The 22,940-nt window shown below is 41.5% G+C and overlaps 1 protein-coding gene across 3 annotated transcripts in view; it reads right to left on the minus strand.

Annotated features, from left to right (window-relative positions):
• LOC146797710 (plasma membrane calcium-transporting ATPase 2-like) overlaps window positions 1-22,940 on the minus strand; it is a 2,176,758-nt gene that overhangs the window by 1,163,425 nt on the left and 990,393 nt on the right. For all 3 annotated transcript variants that reach the window (XM_085624877.1, XM_085624876.1, XM_085624878.1), the window contains one exon: window positions 10,848-10,950. The gene's annotated coding sequence lies outside the window, so the exon portion shown is untranslated. The remainder of the gene's footprint in view (window positions 1-10,847; window positions 10,951-22,940) is intronic.

Below are 22,940 nucleotides of genomic sequence, written 5' to 3' on the forward strand. Positions count from 1 at the left end.
AAAAGGATATTTGAAGCTTTTCCTGCAATGTCCAGGTATCAATAAAGTTCAGATGCAATTTGGATGTTCAGCGGCAGTCCGTGCAGGTAAACGCAGTGGGGCGGGGGCGAGCCAGGGTGGGAGGGGGAAATTCGACAGATTACAGAATTGGGAAAATGAAATATTTCCTATTCCGTTGTCTGTAGACATCCCCCCGCAATGCCCCACCACTCCACCGAGCTTACCTGCACTGACCGCTGCTGTGAATGTTCAGGTTTTGCTTCATTTTCATGATCAGATTACTAATTAAAAGCAACGGTGAAGCTGTGAGTAAGTTGTCAGTATTATATATATAATAGTCACAAACTTGTTTCACGAATCGCAGTGAAATGTGAGTTTATATTTTGTGCTATAAACTCACCCAAATATGAAAGACAGATATATAAAAAACAGATATATGTTTACATTTATGGGCAAATTTTAATTTTTTTACAAAGATTAAACATTTATATTTTTAATTTATAATTAGTGTGTTAAACACCACCTTTATTTCTGTCGCGCATCATTAATGCTCTGAAAACAAGTTAACCTTTCTATTTTTATCTGGGTGCATTCAAATTACTGATAATGCACAAGAGCTCTAACAAAACCGCTGATGTAGGGTATAATTTTCCCTCAAGCGCATTATCTTAGCTGGTGGATCAGAAAAAAATAGGCTGATAAAACTAATGGACACATCAATTGCTGAGTGTAAAAGGTTTTCAGCTACTCAGAAGAACCTTGCAGCATGGCATCTAAATAGCAGACAATTAGATACAAATGCGCAGAGTACATATGTGTTACATTAGCCCTGATACGTGGTTCCTTCAAGCACAGTGTCCTCGTTAAGTAGGCCATGGAGAAACCTCTCTTTAAATCTCTCCCTCAGTCCCTGCAATTCTGCAAGCAAAGCAAAAAAGTGTGACCAGTAGAAGCATTTCATTTCTAGCTGCTGGGGTGTTTTTTGGGCCTGAAATAGGGAACGTGCTCTTTTATTTTTATTTATCTGTAAGTTTAATTGTTTTATATAATAGAAAATTGAAATTACTTAAAAGCCTTGTTTTGTTATTTCACTTGAGTGGCAGGAGCAGGAATCTAGACATCCAGTAAACGTCAAAGAGGACCACATCTCACTTGTGAACAGAATTCATTCATCAAACAGAACCTCACAATTTGTTTTTTTCATGATTTTATGAAGTATTACTTGCAATTTACAAACCTTAATAGAAAGGAACCGAACACTGAACTGCAGGTAGAGTTGCAGATATAATGTGCTTACTTTACAACAAAGCAGGCTAAATGCAGGATCCTAAAATGTAAGATAGAAGCACTCCTGATGAGGCGTGCCTTCACTTTTTTTTATTTATAAGAGAATTGGAACTGCTCTGATGTGGATAGGAATTGGTTACAATTCTTCAGCGCACAGATGGAAAAGACCTAACTTCTGTTGATTTTCCTTCCTTAATTTCTTCCCCTCCAGTCTGGCAATGGTCTGTGTCCTCGCGAGGCATTGTCCATCTGAGGTGGTTATTTTCTTTGCCAGTTATGTGGAGGTGGAGGTGATGGAGCCACCTGGAATGGGAGCCAATTTAAATCCTTCAGTGTTGGGGCAACGAGGTTGAACTTCTTCAGGATTTTGCCAGGGTTGGACTGAGACTGAAAATAGGCCCAGGCACCAAAATAAAGGTGGCCTCCATTCATTCAGATAGCTAAAAAAAAAAAGGGCCCACATTTGCAAAGCAGGGCCATTGTGAATGTATAAAGATATGTTATTTTGGTGTTTTGCAAGGTGTGGGAGACTACATGCATTTGTGCTTGCTACAGACAATGGGCTTGGCAGTATCAATAACATTAACAGTAAAAATCAGCCCATCAGACAATAAAACAGGCCCATAAACAGCTAATAAATCGGCCCACACACAAATGCCAGATCAGCCCTTCTGGATAACCTTTAGTGGGATGTGCTGTAGCATGTATGATGCATTTGAGGGTGGATGTGGTAATGTTAAGGGGATTATTAAGTGTAGCATTGCCCCATCCAGGTCTGTGAGTGCTAGAGCGTGGACTGCTGTATCGAAATCAGATTTGAGCAGGTATAGTTTCACTTTTTCTAGAGGTACAACAGGTACAGTTTTGCTTTGTTTCCTTGGGTATGTGTTCTTGGAAGGAGAGTTTTATGTTGTGGATGACTCCAAGTAATTTGGTATAGGTTGTCAGCAGATAAATGCTTTGCACATGTAATTCCATGTAATCATTTTTTCATGGTTACTGCTATTCAAAAACCTTTAGATAACCTTAAACTCTGTATCACTCAATTGAATATATTTAGATGTTTCCTACGCTATCTAATTATTGATCCAATTGGGAGCAGGATATGTTCAGCCCTTTTTACCCTGCTCGATTTTTTGCTTTTTGGCTACCCAGTTTTGGAATTTAAATGTGAATGAGTCTCAACTTACCGCAAATACTATGACAATGGAATGAGTACGCAGCTAGGGAAAGAAGCTCTGGCTGGTTACACATAAACAAGTGAGCACATGTGTGCACACATGTGCAGGCTGAGCATGCAAGAGTAGCTCATCCTGGTAACCTGTCAAAGAAGGGACCCTCAAGGGATTGGTGCTGACCTGGTGTAGGTGGATAGGCATTCATAGTGTAGTTCTGTAGCGCTGACTGACTGTTCACTCATTTATTATACCATTTTGGCCAAAACTTGGGCCACCCCAGTTTTGCTTACTTAGGCTTAGGGATAGCGGGCACATATAATCATGTACACTGATTGCAGATACACTGTCAGTTTTGTGATAACTGTGCTCCTTATACCTCTTTAATAATTGTCATACTTCCATAGTTCAGCTATAATCAAATTCCAGGACTTTGCCCCTTTCCCCCTTCTGGGCCCAACTAATTACACTGCTGGCCATCAGGAGGATAAACGCCCCCATACAGCAAATCCATTAACAGTGCTTGACACTATCACTGGGAAAGGAAGGGGTTAGGAAGGAAGTCTGAATGTGTTAACTAACTCTTTAAGACCACCAGGCCTGGGCAAGTCCAAAGCCCACAGAAATAAATGAGGAAGGCCAAACTACTGAGAAAACCCCAGGAAAGGCTTCCTCTGAACTTCTGGGTGGGAGGGATCAGACAGCTGTGTTAATTGAGGGTGGGCACTGAAGCTCCCAGGGAATGTCTTTCCATAGACTACTTGAAGTCACCATTTCAAATATCCCTGAATGCTCTACAGGAGGGTTGGGGCAGGAGTGAAGTGATGATGTGGATCCCCAGGATTTGGAAGATACTTTATAGAACTTTCCATACACACTTAAAAACCCCTGCACAAGAAAGAGACACTTGAGAATATACAGAACCTGGTAGCAATGACTGCCAAGGAATACTCATCTGAAAGGAGAAGCCATCTGACTCCACAGAGAAGATGAACTAAAGGAATTTAACTCCAATTGGTCCTAAGGGCTAAGATGGGCACTGGCCCCCTTCTGCCACTGGAGAAACAGTTGGAGTAATGGATTTGCTGGGGAACCTTGGATGGTTCCTCTGGGACATCTGTAGACTGACCCTTGACTCCACAGACATACAGGTGCCCTTTAAGTATCCAGGAGGCTGGTGAACCTGGTGAGTGCAGCAAGGAGTGTGTTCTGCTTATTGGCTAAATAAAAGTTTCTCTCAGTTATATTTTTTCCTTTGGTAATATGTGTTAATGCACCTGCTACAGATATCTCCGCAACCTTGTCAGGGCTATATGACAGAATATTGTGTACTAAATATCACGCTAGAAGAATATCGTACCAAAAATATTGACAGCCAAAATATCTTGTAGTATGTATATGATGGTAAGTATAGACCTACTATTCTCAACTCGACATCTACATCTTTTTTTAATTTAAACATTTATAGAGTGCATAGCTACCCTAAGGCATCCCAGCGCTAGCAGGAAAAATAGGGGGGGGGGGGGACTTGAAAGCTCAAAGAGTGGCATTATGAAACAGCCAGACTTTAAGAAGCTTTTGAAAGGGAAGATGATGAGTCTCTGAGCGAAGGTGTAGGGGAAGGGAGTTCCAAAGTCTAGCTATATTGGAGGAAAAGGAACTGCCTCCACTCCTTACCCTTCTAATTTTAGGAGCTACGGCTAAGTTCAAATTAGCATAGTGAAGGCATGTCCTGGGGCGATAAAAGGTGATAAGTGAGCCATTGATTGGAGGGCCTTTCCCCCAAAGAGTCTTATGGACTATACACAGGGATCTAAATTGTATTCTTTACGAAATAGGCAGCCAGTGTAAGGTCTTCAGACCAGGCTTGGCAGACTGAGTTTTAGGAATACTAAGCAGCAACCGAGCAGCACAGTTCTAAAAAACTTGGAGTTTCCTTATTGTTGATTTAGGTGCTCCCAGATACAGAGAGTTGCCATAGTCCAAACGGGAGAGGACCAAGGGTTGGACCAAGATTCTCTTTACCCCCATGGGAAGGAGAGGTAGAAATTTCCGAAGCAAGCTAAGAATTCCATAACAGACTCCTGCTATATTCACTGCTTGGTGGTCAAATTTCAAAGACTTTTCCAGCCAGAAGCCTAGACTCAGGTCAATATTAAGCGAGTTGCCCAGAAGCATTAGTTCTGTTTTTTCTCCATTGAGCCTAAGACACGAGTGTTCCATCCATATTGCCACCTTCTTGAGGCAGGATTTCAGGTCAGATGGAGAATTCTGAGGATGTTTAAGGGCTACTACCAACTGCGGATCATCGGCGTAGATGACAATTTTAATCCCATACGGCAAGATGATCTCAGCAAGAGGTCTCATATACGCGTCAAATAGAGTAGAGCTCAGTGACGAGCCCTTGGGGCACTCCACAGTTGAGTAATAGGCTCCTAGAAGTTGTATCTCTTGCAAAGACCTGGAATGATCTACCATATAAGTAGGATTGGAACCAAGTAATGACCCCACCCGAAAGACCCAACCTGAAACACCAGCATTCCTAAGTCTGTTTAAAAGCATGTCAAAGTTGACTGTATCGAATCCAGAGGTAAGATCAAGAAGGACGATGGCTACTACCCCTCTTTAGTCAAGGATTTTCTTGGATTCATCCACTACGGTAAGAAGAGCGTTTTCTGTTTCATGCTGAGGGCGAAATGCAGAAGATTATGTGTGTTCTAAGAATTCGGAGACAATCGTGTTAACTTAATTTTCTAGAATCTTACAGACCATAATAAGCAAAGAGATAGGACAATAGTTACCTAAAACATCAAGGTTTAGGCTCGGTTTTTTGAGTAGAGCTTTCACCATGGCGTGTTTCTAAGGTGGTGGAACTTGGCCGTTGGAGATAGATTTATCACTTCCAGTATGACTGGGAGTACAACGTCCTTGACTTTGCGTAGGAAGTGAGGAGGTGCCGGATCGAGGAGGGAGCCAGATTTTATTTGAGAAAATATTTCTGATAAAGTATCCAGGTCCATAATTAGAAGTTCCTCCAATGGGTGCTCAATGTGATATGGGGCTTGTTCATTGGTAGAAGGTCACTGGGACATGGGGATCCAGGAAACGCATTATATATTTCTTGAATTTTTCCATGGAAAACAATAGCAAATTCGGTACAGCAATCAGAGGAGACAGCGGGTGGTGTACCTGGAGATGGGAGTTCTAGGAGAATCCTCGCAATGCAGAAGATTTCCCTGGGAGTGTTCGTAGCGGAGTTGATTTTAGTAAAGGGCTTGTGCTTTTTTTTATTTCAGATTGGTAATGTTTTATAGCCTCTCTATATTTCTGCTCAATAAACTCATTGTAGTCTTTCCTCCATTTCCTCTCCATCCATTTACAGGCTTGTTTGAGTGACTGCAGCTTAGGTGAGTACCACAGTGAAGTTTTCTCTCTCACCCTTGTGTGGCTAGATTTAACAGGAATAACTGTGTCTAGAGAGGACTCTATCCAATAAGTGAAAGAACAGAGGTCCAGGATTCTACAGAAAGTTTAGACCAAGGGAGGACTTTCCTAATAATAGATTCCGTAACATTGGGTTGAATTAGAGCGTCCAGAAAAATAGGGATCAAGGAATCATCCGACCAAGGCAAAGGGATAGAATCACCAACATCTACATCCCGTGAAGATTTATATATGTATTGTAAGGGTCCATATAAGGTGAGTTAATTAAAATAAATCTGTACTTACCAATACATGCTTACCTTGTTGATATTGTGGGTTTCAATATTTGTTATCATAATATTCTTATATCCTAATATTTAGTATATTATTTTTGTGTCTAATCATTTTTAGCCTTTTCAACTTTAAATTGAGAGACAGTGTAACATGTTACTTTAAAAAAAGAGTATTCTTTTGGGGCTATTCATATCATACAATAATTATCTGTTTTATTAGCACTCATATTTTACTTTTTTAATATGTTCTATGGTTTGTGTAGAGTGTTGAGGTTTTGATGTTGTGCTTTCCTAGCTCAGGATGGCTTTTAATCACACTCGCTAAGCATTAGCACACATTTGACCATGAACTAGCAACAAATGGGCCATTTAATGCAGAATGGAAATACATCTTTTAAATCCAGAAGGGTATTGCAACCACTGCATACTTTATAAATTAGAGAATGTGGGCTTCTAAGGGTACCTGAATATCCATAGGTAACAGCAAACTGACATTTCAATATAACTCATGCAACAAGAATTTAATAACACATTTGTCCATAAGGATCAGGTAAGATATCTTAGAGCAGCTACAGTATAAGCTAAATCTAAAAAAATATACAGTATTATTAAAGTTCAATTCAACCAAATAAAAGAGAACTGTTCTGAAATTGAAAAGAGTGGAATAAACAGAAATTCTAGGAGGAAACCTCATAATCATCTCAGTAATGATTGATAACTGGTTTTTAAACTTGTCACAGAATAACTTGTGTTTTTAAAAGCCACTTACTTTGGGGAAACTAGTTGCCAGTCGCAGCAGAGCCAGCGCTGACGCTACACGCCCATTGCAATCTCTCCTTCGCGCCACGAGCAGAGGCCACGCCCCTTTTTTAGGCCACGCCCCCTGGGCCACAACAATGTGCATATTCCGGTCGCGCAGCGGGCGAGCGCAGCAGCGCGACGTTTGCGCGCCAAAGGCGCGCCTAAGGCATGCCCGTCTGCACCCGTCCGCGACCGACCGGGGCCAGGGGCCACCCCCCCTGCTCAATCATTATGCCATACCATTACCTACCACCCGCAGCTCCTTCGCCAACTAAACCAGACAGTTGGGCCATCCTGTTTACACACTTGGGATCCCTCCACCCAACATTTCGCTTGTAATCAGTGTGGCTTCCACCTCTCTCATGGCGTAAAGAAAGCGACATCATTCTCCATGCTGTTGCTTAACTGCCGTTTGCTTCCTAAACATTCTACGGAAATCTCTCTACTGTTGGAGGAGATAAACCCAGACGTCTTTTTCGCCACAGAGACATGGTTACAGGAACACTCTGAACCTGATCTAGTGCAAGCACTTCCTCCTGGCTATCAAATACTCCGCCTTGACCGAAAAAAAGGTATTGGCGGTGGTCTAGCTATAATCTACAAATCAGATTACGTTGTCACCAGTACCCCTGTAAAATTCCCTGACTGTGAATGTCTTCCTTTTTTTATAAAATTCAGCGCCACACATACCTTCTCGGGTATGCTTATATACCGCCCGCCTGGACCACAAAGGCAGTTTCTTTCAGACCTTGCCTCGATAGCAGCAAGTCTTGCAGTTAGCGCTGCCAATTTCACTATTCTCGGTGACCTTAACATCCACCTGGATGACTCAAATGATTCTATAGCAAGAGAACTATCCTCAAGCTTAAGCGCCCTCGAACTGCACCAACGTGTCACTGGTCCCACTCACTTAAAAGGACACCTCTTAGATCCCGTCTTTAGTAACTGTAAAAACCTTCACACTGGAAAACCTTCTCCCCTTCCCTGGTCTGATCACTTCCTTATCCCGCTCACTTGGACCCTGCCTCCTCATCTTCCCCCAAACCCCCGATGACTCAACGATCACGCAATTGGTCTAAACTCCACCTACCTGAATGGGAGGATCTCCTACAAGGTACCAAACCCACTCACACATCTACCCCCACTCAAGATAATGATAACTATAACACGTGGATCACCAGCTCCCTAGATACAGTATTACCATTAAAAAACTCCCATCCTAAGCGGGGCAATCCTACATCCCCGTGGTACACGAATGAACTACGAGAGGCCAAACGTGTATGTAAACGACTGGAGAGGAAATGGCTCCTCAGCTACCTCCCATCAGATAAATTGAGCTATAGAACAGCAATTAAAAACTACAAAGCGGACATTCACCTAGCTCAGGCTAAATATTTCGAACTCAAGATTGAGAATGCCGCGTCCAAACCCAAGGAGATCTATCGAATAGCCAAGACCCTTTTGCAACTACCGGAGGCACCAAAGCATCATAACAACACTCAGACCCATTGTGAGGAAATAGCTGAGTTTTTTTACCAGAAAATAGAAACCATCAACTCTTCTTTCCCCCACCCTGTCACTTTGCCCACAGATTCTGTCAACTCAGGCTGCACGACAGTTCCTCCTCACGCTCTCAATAACTTTCCTCCCTTAGAACCTACTAAACTGGAAAAACTTATGGGACAGGTTAAATCTGGATCACCCACCGACCCAGCTCCTCCCAGTACTCTCACCCAGATCACCCATCAGATCTCGCCCACTGTTCTGGACCTGCTCAACTCCTCACTCCATACTGGTACTGTCCCTCCTCTATGGAAAAGAGCAATGGTCAAAGCTCTATTAAAAAAACCTAGTCTCGACCAATCTAACCCCACCAACTACCGACCCATCTCCCTTCTACCATGGCTCAGTAAGCTTCTCGAGAAGCATGTCAACTCCGTTCTCACTGACTTCCTGGAAGCCAATAACATACTAGATCTCTCCCAGACCGGCTTCAGGCCCCATCACGGAACGGAGACGGCATTGATTGCAGTGACGGAGGAGGCAAGAAGGATCTTGGACGATGGCGGGTCCACGGCCATCGTCCTACTCGACCTAAGTGCCGCCTTCGACACTGTTAATCATAATATCCTTCTCCATCGGTTAGAAGGAATAGGATTGTCAGGGACTGCACTCAGATGGATGAGATCTTTTCTGACAGATAGATCCTTCAGGGTTTTTGAGAGGGATTTCACTTCTGCTAGTAGACCTCTTAATTGTGGAGTGCCTCAGGGCTCCTCCCTGAGCCCTACCCTTTTTAATGTCTATCTACGCCCCCTAGCTGATGTCGTCCGCCCATTTGGGGTGAAGATCGTTACTTACGCGGACGACACGCAGCTAGTGGTAGCGCTGGATCCCCCCCCCCCCTTAACTCTTATCACAGTTTACACAAATGCTTGGAAGCAGTTGCTACCTGGATGTCTGGCTCTTGTCTTAAACTTAACGGGGACAAAACAGAGATAATGCTCCTTGGAAATAACATAGCAAAAACCATTGACCCTATCTGGCCTCTCTGTTTAGGGAGTCCCCCGCAACCCAAGGAGCAAATCAAGAGCCTAGGCATCTGGCTTGACCACACTCTTTCCTTTAACCATCAGGCCACCAAGCTTGCTGCCACCTGTTTCGGGCTGATGAGACTGCTTAGTAAAATCCTTCCTCTCCTTCCATTCCACTCGAGACGAATTATGGTTAAAGGATTGATCCTTTCCCGCCTCGACTGTGGAAACGCCTTATATCTTGGAGCACCTCAATCCACACTCAACAAACTCCAGGTCATTCAGAACTGTGCGGCAAGAATTCTCCTGGATATTCCCTGCCGAACCTCAGTAAGAGCCAGACTGAGAGATCTTCACTGGCTCCCGGTGAGATCCAGAATTGAATTTAAGAGCATGTGCATCGCACACCGCTCTTACTGGGGAACAGGTCCCTCCATCAACTCCCCTCTTGTGAAAGCCTACCAGCCCACCCGTTCCCTCAGATCTGCGACCTCCCACCTCGCCTCAGTACCACGCATCAGGAAGGCCAAATGCGGAGGCCGCTCGCTCTCCTACAACCTAGCCAGGATCTGGAACTCCCTCCCCTTCCATATCAGGTCTGAACCCAACCTTCTCACCTTCCGGAAGATTCTTAAAACCTGGCTATTCAGCAAAACTTCGGTTTAAAACTTCACCAAGCCCCCCTATTCCAGCCTCTCCAGCTTTCAAGCTCTTTACAGCGCTGGGACGCCCCTGGGTAGCCAACGCGCTTTACAAATCCTCATTCCATTCCATTCCAATTCGGAATTCTGCTCGAATTCCCTCCATAATTCCTCATTCTTACCCACAGTTTCTTCAGCAGACAACATCTTCATGAAAAAGATGACAGTTAAATGGCAACCTTGCAGACCTCTTAATTCTTGTGGGTCCAGTAACAGGATTAGCTGCCACATCAGGAATTATGGCCTCTCATAAGGAGTACTTTAATCTGATCTAATTGAGGATACCCTAAGATTAAGCAAATGAAAACCTCCCCAAGATTGGGCAAATGAAAACCTACTATTGGGATCCTTTCAAAATCACAATTTCTCTAAAGTGGACAAGCAACATTTAATCAAGGCATCCATCACAATTTAAAAGCACTTGCTAGTATAGTAGTATTCAACTGTCTTGCAGATTTTTTCCTTTTTTGGTATGCAAGGCCCTGCCAATGACAATGCAAGGTGCCGCTCATGCACAAACGCTAAATAAACTAATTGGCTGCCTCTCTCCCTATGTTTGACTTGAGTTTGGAAGAAAAAGTAGACTGTTCTACTGAAAGACTAGAGATTATTCACACATAAATTGTACGCTACCTTGTTGTCCATACTCCAGCACAGCATTCAGTGATCAGTATGTCCCAGACAGCCACAGCTTTATTAACGTGAAGACCACAGCAGAGAGCCTGCTGAGGGTTTCCTGTAAGAGAAAACACAAAGAGACACTATAAAATCCATTTCAGTGAAGCACCTTGGTGAAACAGCATTCAACATCTGTCTGGCAAAAGTTGGCTTGACAGATATACCAGTTCAATCAGTACTACTGCAGAGCAAACAATCCTAATTTCAAACGGAGAACAATACCTATAACACCCAATAAAATACAGTTGGCTCTATGGGTTCAAAAACAAAAGAATAACTTTTCACTTAATTGTAGAGCTTAAAGTAAAAATATAGGTAACTGAGCAGAAGTTGATGCACTAGTCAACTTAGTGGAGGGTTTTCTCTTTCAACAAGTAAAACTAGTTTGATATTAGTGAATGATAGGAAAACATAATTAAACAAGATTGTGGTGATGTTTGTGAGTGCTGAAAACCTAGATAAGTGATAATTCTGGTCCAAAAGAACTGTCATACAAATTGATTACGTATACATTTTAATTCTAACATATTTAACTAGAAACTCAGACATCCCAACGAGAACAGGAAACATTTCATTACACCAAGTCTGATGATACTGGTTTAATTGTTTCCATAAAAATCCAGTAGTAAAGTATGTCATGTGAATTGTTTTATGTCTACCAAAACACAACGCTGGAGCCAATGCTAAAATGTATAAGTACATGGTACTAGTGTCCAGGCAACTGTTGTTGGTATATTATTATGATCAAATCTTTCATAATTGCAAATGACTTACCAATAAGCTATTCAAAGGAAAACAAACGTGTTTATTGGAAAGATAAATCTTTTATCCCAGAAGTAAAAAAAGGTTATTTTCAGGGTTTATTAACGAGCAATTGTTGATGGCACAGTGTAGGCTGTATTATTATCTTTATATTTTTATACGTGTTAGTGCAGTAAGCACTGACTATATACACAATGGACTCAAGGCAAATGTTGGGATCTATAGCAGTCTTGTAATGGTTCAGACCTTTAAGAAAAACAGACGTTTCTACCCTATTGGCAAACACTCATAGGTTGGGATCAACGGCACCACACTGTAAATGTGCGTATACAATACATAACAAGCATTTGCAATGCAATAGGTCTCGCAATAGCGAGATTTTAAGCTATGGGCATTGTAAATGATAAAGCCTTTTATTTATGTTTTTCAAGCAATACATATATAAAAGGCATTGTCATTTGTAATGGTAACGCCATGTTACTGTGTTGCTTTGTTAATTTGTTGGCTCACCAAACTCTATCTAGTGTCAACAAAGAATCCCTGGATAATCTTCAGCTTTGCTCTTGTTTGCTGTTTTGTCAAAGCTATGCAGTCAAGGAGTCCTGGGACTGTATTTCATCTCGACCAGTGCCCCTGGCATTTATTTCTACACGTTAACAATATCTACCCTTGATTACCGCATCTACCATGAGAGCGTCATGTGTCTAAAGAAGCCAGAGGCATGTTAAAATCATGTCAGATATTTATAAAAATTTCATTGTTTTTGTCACGAAAGTAGTTCATAACATGTGCTTTTTCCTATCCAGCTGCACGGGCAATCCTTTTCTCGATTTCTCTGCTCTTAACAAGTCAACAATTATAAATTTTATGTTGAAATTAACAACTTCAGCTGATAGTCAACCTTTTTTCTACACTTCTCTCTGAATTTGTTCGTGGTTTGGATACACACTTTTTTTTAATACCTTGAATTTATTATTAGTTTGTGCTTCCCACCCCTCCTAAGTCTGTGATGGGTTAAAAGTTAACATTGAGAACCATGTGGCTTAATTCCCACCTACCCTTTTGTTTCACGCTGCTTTATATGTTGACATAACCCTCACTTCTCTGATATTAGATGAACTGTGTATTATGAAGGTACAATCTCCTTGGTGCCTGCGCCTGGTTTTCCGTGCAGCTCGTGTACCGGGCTGGCGATATTCGATAATTGCTTAAACTGTGGTAGTTCACAGGTCCTGAGATCTAGCACTTGCGGGTTCACTTACCACTCAGAAATGGTGTGGAGCTGCCAGTGCCTGTTGTGCTACTGACTGCTTGCTGGTTTTGCACTGTACACAGGGACTGAGGCTCCCACTGAGGTTCAGGGCTGCAGCAAGTGTTGTCCTGCGTCAGTGAGCTCTCACTCTGTGCAGTGCTTGGAGTGCCCTTTGAGGGCCTTGATCAATGGGGATCTACTGGTGTCGCATGTCGTGCCAGTCGCACACGCCCACCGGTCTAGGAGGGCTAACACTGTACTTCCAATTAGGCTGGGGTCGCGCCACTTTGACCAGAGGGTGCCTCCCCAGCTCATTGCTTGCAGCAGGCACTGAAGCAAAGAAATAGCGTTCTGTTGAATATATCTTTGATAACGTAGGCATACATTAATATATATTTAGAACCCCCTATGACCTATGTGGTTTCAAATATGACCACCTATTTAAGAGTGCTGTTACAGTAGGGCATCCGAGTAGCATATGTGACGCAGACAGCTTGGCGTTCATAGCTGCATTGAGCTGGAACTTGCCAGGCATCATTCATCACACTCGCAACATTAATATAATTCATCCTCTCCATGAACCGAGTAAACTCCCGGGCTCAGTCTGAACTATAATTTAAAGAAACATTCCTATGCAGATGTAAACTAACTGGCATTTTGACTGTTAAGCAAATGCTACATAGAGCCTGTAGACTGAGAATGCATGAATGACTGCCTGCCGGCTGTCAGAAAAGTGCTTGGGGAGTGTATCTACCAGGCTAGGCGCTTTACTGCTTGGATTCTCTTGAGGTGGGTCTTGGGGCTGAAGCTCTGTGTTTGGCTGGCACAGGGGTTGAGGGGTCATGGGCTGCAACATCAGGCTACAGTTAAGGGGTGTGCCAGAGCAAACGTCGCAGGCTCCCAAACAGCCTCTATTTTCGCTCAAAAGTGTTTTTTTCATGCTGACTAGCCGGTAGCAGTGGCACTTTTAATATTGAGTGCTCTTTGCCCGGCTGCCACCATGCCGACCAGAGCACCCACCCCCTAACTACAACTTACTGAAACTAGTTACTACAGAAAATGAGTTCACAGGCTGGTGAAATGTAGTTTCTGGGAGATGGTCGGCTGAGAGAGACACAGCAGAGTAATCACAGGGCTCTTTCTGGTGCTGCTAAACAACACCCTGTGTCGTCCTCATGCAGTGCAGTAATTGCTTTGGTGAATGGGAAGTGCCACGGCCGACACTTGAGGTAAAGGAAGCGGTCCGGGACCATAACAAGCGACAACTGCCCCCACTCCGCGCTTATCAGCACATCCCGTGTTGGTGAAAGTGGTGACGACAAAAAGAGGCGGCTTCTTTGAGGGAATGCGCTTTTTTGTGATCTGAGACACCACGCAAACGGCTTGCCCACCAACCCCCAGGACACGTTGGATCTTCACCCAGGCAGGAGGTGCAGCAAAATGCCGTGTACGCCGCCTTCAACCATTCCCTTAATGACGACTGATTTTAGTCTATTTTATGCAATAATGCTTTGCCATGTTAAGGGATTTTTTTAATGAATACTTTTTTTTACTTTTTGGACCATTATGCTCGAGTGGGTGGAAATTTCCGATATGTGGCGTGTAGAAATTGAGATTGAAACAAACGGTACAATAGGATAGGAACTTTCAGTGGACTTACCTAGCACTTCACCCCCTCATGCTTTTGAAATAAAAAATAGTGCACAAAACTCCCTGCTGAGAGTTGAGGCGATCAATCGAGGTTTGAGCAGCTGTTTACGTACGAAACGGTGACATAAACTGGGTATCAAGGTGGGTGTCAGGGCAAGTGAAAGTAATCGTAGTATTTTAGGAATAATTCCAATAAGCTTGATTCATGGTGAAAATGTTTTTTTATAGGTGTTGTCACTCATTAAAGGAAAAAATAGTTGGCGTGCAAGGAAGTAACAGACAGCCAACACGTGTTTCACCCATTACACGGCCATCCGGCCCGGGGCTACCTAAGGGCTGTACATTCAAAAAAATTATTGCCAAAGAGATAAGCCATAGTGGGGAAATTCAACATGAAAAAAGGTGAGTCAAGAAAACAAATTAGGGGGAGGTTAGAAGAGAGCATTATTTTGGAAATGAAGTGCAAACCAGAATATAGACATAAAAATTATACAAATTATGAGGCATATTATCAAGACAGGCGATAAAATTATCGCCGCTTTAGCGGCAGAAAACTGCCGCTAAAACGGCGATAATGGGCTTGATAATATGCTCTATGGAATTCCAATTGAAGCTCAGGTTAGATGTCCTTCACATCTAACATGGGCTTCAATTGGAATTCCATAGAGCATATTATCAAGCCCATTATCGCCATTTTAGCGGCAGTTTTCTGCCGCTAAAGCGGCGATAATTTGATCGCCTGTCTTGATAATATGCCCCTATATAAGTTAGAGTAGAATAGAGAAATAAAAAATAAAAGAAGGGAAAAAATAAAAAATTAAAAAAATTAAAGATTAGAGTAGAGACAATACAAGGCAAGAAGCACATTTAAGCAAATACCATAATTGGCATAAGAGTACAAAATCACATGGTGGGGACATACATATTGGCGAAAGGCAAATCCAAGGTTAAAATTTAGGAGATAGTAAAGAAGAACATCATCATGTATATAAAGTAAAAATCAAGATATGAGTATTTTATAGAACAATATGAGGCAAGATACACATTTAAGCAACATTTATTGAGTGGTGTGTCATATTCAGCAGGCACAGAATCAGAACCATTGTGAGGTGATAAATTCCAAATTTGTGGAACATAAACCGGAGATATGTATACATAAGGAGTGGTGTGGTCCGGTGGAACCAAGGAAGAAAAAGTGGTACAAATAAGTGTTGTAAGGAATATCGATAAACCAGTTTGTAACACAGGTCAGGTAGAGGTGAATGATTGTATTGCGGCATCAGTGAGCATAGAGAGCAAGACAGAAAACAAAAGCGGCGGCATCATTAGAACATCAAAAGTGCATTTTGTTCATAAAAGAAGTGTTGTGACAGACAAGTCACATGTGTGTTTAGATGTATCGGAGTATCAAGTAAAATTAAAGTATAATTACGTGACGGACATGAGAAACATATTCCAAGGTCCAGTCTGGATCAGGGGGATGAATAAATGAAAACTCAATTAGCTAGCGGAAGACATGTTCATTATGTAAGTGCGTGCCTTTTAATGACTCTAGTTTGTCTCCTGGCAGGGTTTCCATTGCTGCCATGGCGAACTACAACTCCCAGAATCCCTGCTCATTATGTGACGAGCAAGCTGGGTCCATGTGACCGGCACAACGGGGCTGCTCCTTGCCCATAAGGAACTACAAAAACAAGTGCGAGTGGACGAAAACTGTAGTTAGGCGCTGCTGCTTCCGGACTACATGGAAGTTACTATCGGATCAACAGCCAACAGAAAGCAAGATAAGAACAGCAATGCCACCGTTAAACGAATCGCAAGCGGTATGACAAATTACACTGAGTTTCACCCAACATACAGATTACTATACGTCTCGCAGAGACAGTGCCTTGGCAGCGCATGACCTAAAAAAGAGTCAAAGAACAACTCTTTGATACATCACGTCATTGTCTTTTTCTAACCAAAAAAATACAGTGTGTTTTACAAGAATTATGTAAAATATTAGTTTGGTGCTTCCATCACACCTACCATTTGCTGGCTAGGTATTTGTAAGTCAATAATGCATCGTGATAAGGCTGTACATCGAGTTTCACAATAATATACACTGTAGGAAATCGTGAATCAAAAGCAGTGGAGAAAACCGGAAGGCATTTTCATGCTTTTCTGGATTCACCAGGCAGCGATCTAATTTAAATTAGTCCTGACTGATAGCTTTCTGCACTGCTTTCTTATTCGCAGGAAATCCTTCCTCCTTAAGTATAGAAATGAGCCATACGTTTGATCTATTATAAATGCAATTTGCAAGTCATAAAGACAAATTCACTATATAAGAAAGACTCACATACATGGAAATGTAAGAATATTTCATAGTATGACAAAGTAGTGAAATCTAGTCTGCAAAATGTAGAGCATTCCTTTTCAGAGTTCTGACATTTCTGCAGGAGTTTCATGGGAATCAAGTTAGGAAGAAGTGTGACAACTCTGCTGATTCAGCAATTATTCACCTTCAACGAATCACGCTTCCCCTGTGTTCCTTCCCCAGAGTGTGGCCATGACTGTATTTAACCTAAATCTAGCCGTTCTGTCAAATTACAAGGCAGGAGTTTCCTTTTGGATTTCATGAAAGTGAAAGAGGTAGAAATGTGATTGCTCTTTTGAATGAAAAATTAGGCCAAAAACCTTTACATTTTTAAAACTCTGGCTTTTCTTTGTGAAAACTGGCCTAGTTCATTCTTGCATATGAAATCGAATGCACAACCCTCCAACAAAACACCAAACAAAGGTCACCCATGGGTCACCATGGAGGACATTTGATGACATGCGTTTGTCTATGAACATAAGAACTGGCACACTTGAGCAGTTGATCAAGTCTTATTGTATTCTTTACAACCTACCACTGCAAAAACGCGAACTGAAAAATGAAAAAGAATGCAACACGGTGTCAATATGAGGCTCCACCCTCTCTCTCTTTGCACAACCCACAACAAAACACCAAACAAAGGTCACCCATGGGTCACCATGGAGGATTTTTGATGACATTTGTTTGTCTATGAACAAAAGAACTTTTACACTTGACCAGTTGATCGTGTCTTGTTGTATTCTTTACAACCTACCACCTCAAAAACAGGAACTGAAAAATGAAAAAAATTACACACTGTGTCAATATGAGGCTCCGCCCTCTCTCTCTCTTTGATAAGGATGGTAAGGACACATTATAAGACAATTACATTAGGTAATAGATTCATCAGTTCAGGACTTGACAATGTAAGGACATCAGCTTTTGTGAAGTTCTAAAATTATTTTGGAAACTATTTGTATTTTGTGAGCATTTAGCAATGTTTCTTGTTTCCAGGATCTTTGTATTGTGTACGTTAATTTAATTTTGTTGTAATTTCACTCTACTTAAAGTGTTGCTACATTGCACAGTCGATAACCAGATGCAGATATTTCCTGTATTGCATCACAGTAACCTAAAGAGAAACACTATTTCCCTCAGACGTTTTACTGCCAAGAATCTGTGATTATCAAATACATTTTTATATAAGTAAAATGGGAGCTAACTGTGTTCAAACATGATTTATTTTCTATTGATAAATGTGTTCTCGAGTCACTAATATGGTTATAGTTCAATGATTCTTCATGCATTTTGGCTCCAATTTGACATGCTCAAAGTAGTCAGCTTCTGTGTCATAAAGGTTTTTTTTTTGTAGGGCCTTGTGTAATAATTAGGCCGGTGTTGAGATAATGGTTCTGAACCAGTGCCCCAAGGTGCTATTAACTCAGCTGAATGAGAACATCACTATATTCATTTCTTTTTCTAAGCATAGTGCATTATTTCTACCTTCTTCATCATACTGAACCTCCACTTTCCTTGAAAGCTTATGAATGCTTTTAATTCAACGCACACTCAGGTTCTCTAATACACTAGGCCTATTTAAGCCTCAGGGTTAGTATGCATTCAGACAACCTATTGAATGACTGGTGTATGATACATAGTCTTTCTGCAAATAACAGTCAAAGTGCAAAGGCAAATCTACAATGACACAAAAAGTATATCAAAGCCCTGCATTTCTCTAATATTCCCCTGAACATGATTCTGTTTTAACAAATGTCAGTCTTATTGAGTCAAATCCAGCTAACAGACAAAATGATGTTATGCTCCTGATGACAATCTCTAAGCCTCATGAAAGAATGACGAAAGTTACATAGCATCCACGGAAATGAATTCCATGTAATAAAAAGAATAAATGTTGATTAGAAAGCCATAGCAAATTCTCAACAAAATGAAATTGATGGCTAAACTATTTTAAAGATTCAAATAAAGGAACAACATTGGCAGAACCAACAGGTCTATCTTTATATTTGAAGAGTTTGTTCTAACAGGGCTACTTTGTGTGTGTTATAATATGTAAAATAAAAAACACAAAATAAGGCAAGATCTTATGCTTCAATAGTATGGAAGCTTTGCTGAACCTTTGCTAAACAGATGGATTAGCAGTGTTACACTGTACCCCCAACACAGACAGCTATGAAAAGAAATGAATAAATGAAGTTTGCCATGAAAGTGGTGGCCACGAAAGACATACACTAGAATATGTTGCATAGTAGATATTTTGGACAGACAGCATTTTCATTGTTTCTGAAAGAAAGTCTATGTGTTTCCAGGTCTTTAATCTGTGAACAGAACATAGTAAATCCAACACCATGTTAACAAAAGTAAACCAAACTCACAAGGGTGACTTTTTAATAGCATTGTGACCTTACGACTGAATAACACACCCAAACAATAACTGCCCCTTAACCAAAATACCAGAAGTCAGCAATTCAAAAGTCTCTATTTCTGCAAAAATCAATGCTACATTTCATTTAGCATCAGCAGTCTAACAAAAGAACTACTTTATGCCCACTCACTAAGGACTAAGACCTAATAGGAACACAAATGGAGCAATGTACCTGTAACTTAAATAACATGGCACTGATAGACAGCCCATTCAAGTAATACTAAGCCATGAAATACACATGAAAATCAAAGGTTGACAGCACAGTGTCCATTTGTATTTCTCATAGTATTTTTTAAAATAAGTGATGGCATATTGTATTCCAGTCAGTTGGAACTATTTGTAGTAATGCATAAAAAGAAGCAGCAGTAGGATGAAAGTGTAAGAGTCTGTACTAGAATCTGAGAGGCTAGAGCACCATGATGCTTGGAAGGCATAGGAGGTGTTAAAAAAAACTAATGGAGAAGAGAAAATAAGTAGAAATTATATTTTATAGGTCAACAATAGTGATAAGAAGATAAGGTAGGTAATGTGAAGGAGGTGTACTTCATAGAAAAAAAAGCAACAGATGTCATTGATTTTCTACATGCATTCGCCATATCTAATATATATCAGAATCCATGATAAATCATCAGGTTTGAAGCCTCAAAGAGTGGCCACTGACAATGAAAAACATCAAGAACAATTTCTTTAAGAAAACTTTAAAAAAAAATGCAAATTGTTTCCAGAAAAACATGACAAGCACAAAGAAAAGGAACAATAAAATTAAATTTCAGTTCAAGGTGAATGAACTATAATCTAAGAAAAACATAATTTGTAATTTAAACAATGTTACATGTAGAATTTTGTGTTGTCTGGCTAATAATAACCTAAATACCTTTTGATTGTTCTTACCAAATTGACAATTTGATTAAGACAAATTAAAAAGTAAAACAAATTAAAGTAAGGTTTTTTTTTTTTAATAACATCTTTGATGCTTTCAACTGAGTTTGGGATTTCTTTTAGATCCCTTCGGACTGATATAGAATGTAAATGTAAATGTATGTGTCCTGTAAAGCGCACTGCTGCCCTGAGGCGTCGTGGCGCTGTAGACCGCTGGGGAACCCGTCCTGGCTATCCCTGTGAGATGGTCCCTCCTGGGTATCTCCAAGGTGAAACCAGGCATCCCCGGCGAATGTGGGGGGCCGTTGTGGAGATGAGGCAAGCTAATGCCCAGAGTTGCCGAGTGTGTTCCTGGTTAGAGTAGGTACCGAGGCGAGAATTATCAAGTCCGTTTTGACCCTGGTCCACGACCCTGCCGCGTCGGGAATTGAACCCTGGTCCCTGGCCGATTCTCTGCTTGCGGATCTGCCGCCTCTAACCAGTGAGCCACACCTCTCCAGAATGACACCAAAAGGTAGAGAAAGGTAAACATACACGTGTATATTTACTCATGTGCATATTTACTACGTCACTTAATTGTTACTCTCTGTATTTTTACTGTTCACAATTTCCAAGTTGATATTTACACCTAAGTGTAGACTTACACCTCCAATGAGTGGGCGGGGCCTACATTGACAGTATTTAGAACCATAATGCCATTACAAATAACGTTACAACTTTCCCACTAAGGCGGAGACCTTCACAGTGGGAAAAGATAGGAAAATCAAAAACAGATTATAATTTAAACAAATAAAACATACTTAGATTTTAATGTGTAATATAAATGTTATTTAAACTAAAATATTAATTATTACACTGGAAATAATTAAGTAAAATTTACAGCACATTAACTTCACTAATTGATTGTCAATTTATGCATGTATTTATAAATATTAATTTTTGAACCATAAATTAAATAAATAATTATCCTTCCACTAGCATATCTATCTTTGTTTCATTATTGATAAACTTGGTTAAAAGTTATATATTTAATTTAAAAATGTACTTTTGTAAATATTCCACAATTTTTAATGCAATTTTAATAAAGTGTGTTATTTTCTTTTATTATAATAATTATGAGGAGTTTATTAATTACTTAATATAAATAATTTGAAACGTTGAACTAATTCACCATAGGGTGTTATTTTAATTCTGTACCTCCATTGTTTTCTATGTGAGTGTGTTGCTGTACCAGTGGCTTTCTTACACTAAAGCAAGGATGGAGTACATTTGCAATTGTACAGTTCAACTCCAACAAAAATGAGGTACTTATGTTCGATAAGAACACCTCCACATGGGATCACAGTTGGTGTCCTACAGAACTCGGACCCACACCCATACCGACCAACCATGTACGCAACCTCGGCATCATCATCGATGGACAACTGACCATGAAACTACAAGTCAACGCAGTCACCTCCTTCTGCTTTCACACACTTCGCATGCTCCACTGAATCTTAAGATTGATCCCTACCAACACCAGAAAGACCGTCACTCAGGCCCTCATCACCAGCTGCTTCGACTACAGCAATGCCCTTTAGGCGGGCATCTCAACCAAGCTCCTCAGAAGACTACAAACTATAGAGAGTTCCATAGCCTGACTCATCCTGGACCTCCCCAAATTAACCCACCTCGCCCCCCACCTGGGAGACCTCCACTGGCTCCTCATCCAGAATAGATGCCAGTTTAAGCTCCTTATGCATGCCTACAAAGTTCTCTACAACCTAGGACCTGCCTTCCTCAACCTGCGACTGAACTTCCACCAACCCTCTAGACAACTGCTTTCCTCCTCGCTCACCTTTGCACACTTATCCCCGCATCCGTAGCAGCTGCAGCCCCCTTTCTGGCAGGCTTCAGTAAGGGACTCAAAACCTGGCTGGTCAATGGAGATAGAGTGCCCAGAAACCACAAGGGGTGACAGTGATGAGCTTTACAAATGCCGATTGATTGATTGCTATCGAATTTTTAGGTTTTCTGAGAAAATAGCACGAAAAGGCATAAAGCAGCAACTGTGGATATCTGGTCATGCCAGACAAGGACAAATGACAAGTTCAGACTGACTGTGATGCAGAGCAGGCCAACAAGAGGGACCCTGTCGGGCTCCCTGAACAGACCACCTTAATTCCTGGATTGTGGAGCATTGTGTGGATCTGTGTCAAAGATGAGTCGCACAGCCGAGGCGATGCATCGGTTCCGGGGTGCAGAGAAGCTGGGTATGAGGTCCTGTTGCATCGTCATCATGGATCTTGTAAACAGGGCTTGCAATGCAAAGTCCAGTGTCAGAGATGCAACACAAAGTGAGGGTGATGCATCAGTTCTGAAGAGCTGCGAGGCTGCGATGAGGAGTCCAGTGTTGCTATCGAGGCTGCTATCGATGAGAGATCTGAGGACCTGCACGGAGGATGCATCGTGCAGTGGAGATTCAGAACGTGATGCAGGCTGCAGTGGCAATGCAAGTATTTGCGACCGGTTCAATCCATGCAACAGCGGAGATGTGTCAGTTCTGCCCAGGATGCGCCACACAGCAGAGGAGATGCGTCAGTTACACTAGCCCCACAGAGTCTGGAAAAATCACCTTAATTCCATTTTCAAGGGTCTAGGACTGGGGTGGCACCACTTGTCAGGGAAAACTCACAGGTTGCAGTTTCCAGGTGCAGATGCATGGTTGTTGGAAGCCTGTTATGT

Source organism: Triturus cristatus, chromosome 9 (genome assembly GCF_964204655.1).
Source record: "Triturus cristatus chromosome 9, aTriCri1.1, whole genome shotgun sequence".
Classification (NCBI taxonomy): domain Eukaryota; kingdom Metazoa; phylum Chordata; class Amphibia; order Caudata; family Salamandridae; genus Triturus; species Triturus cristatus.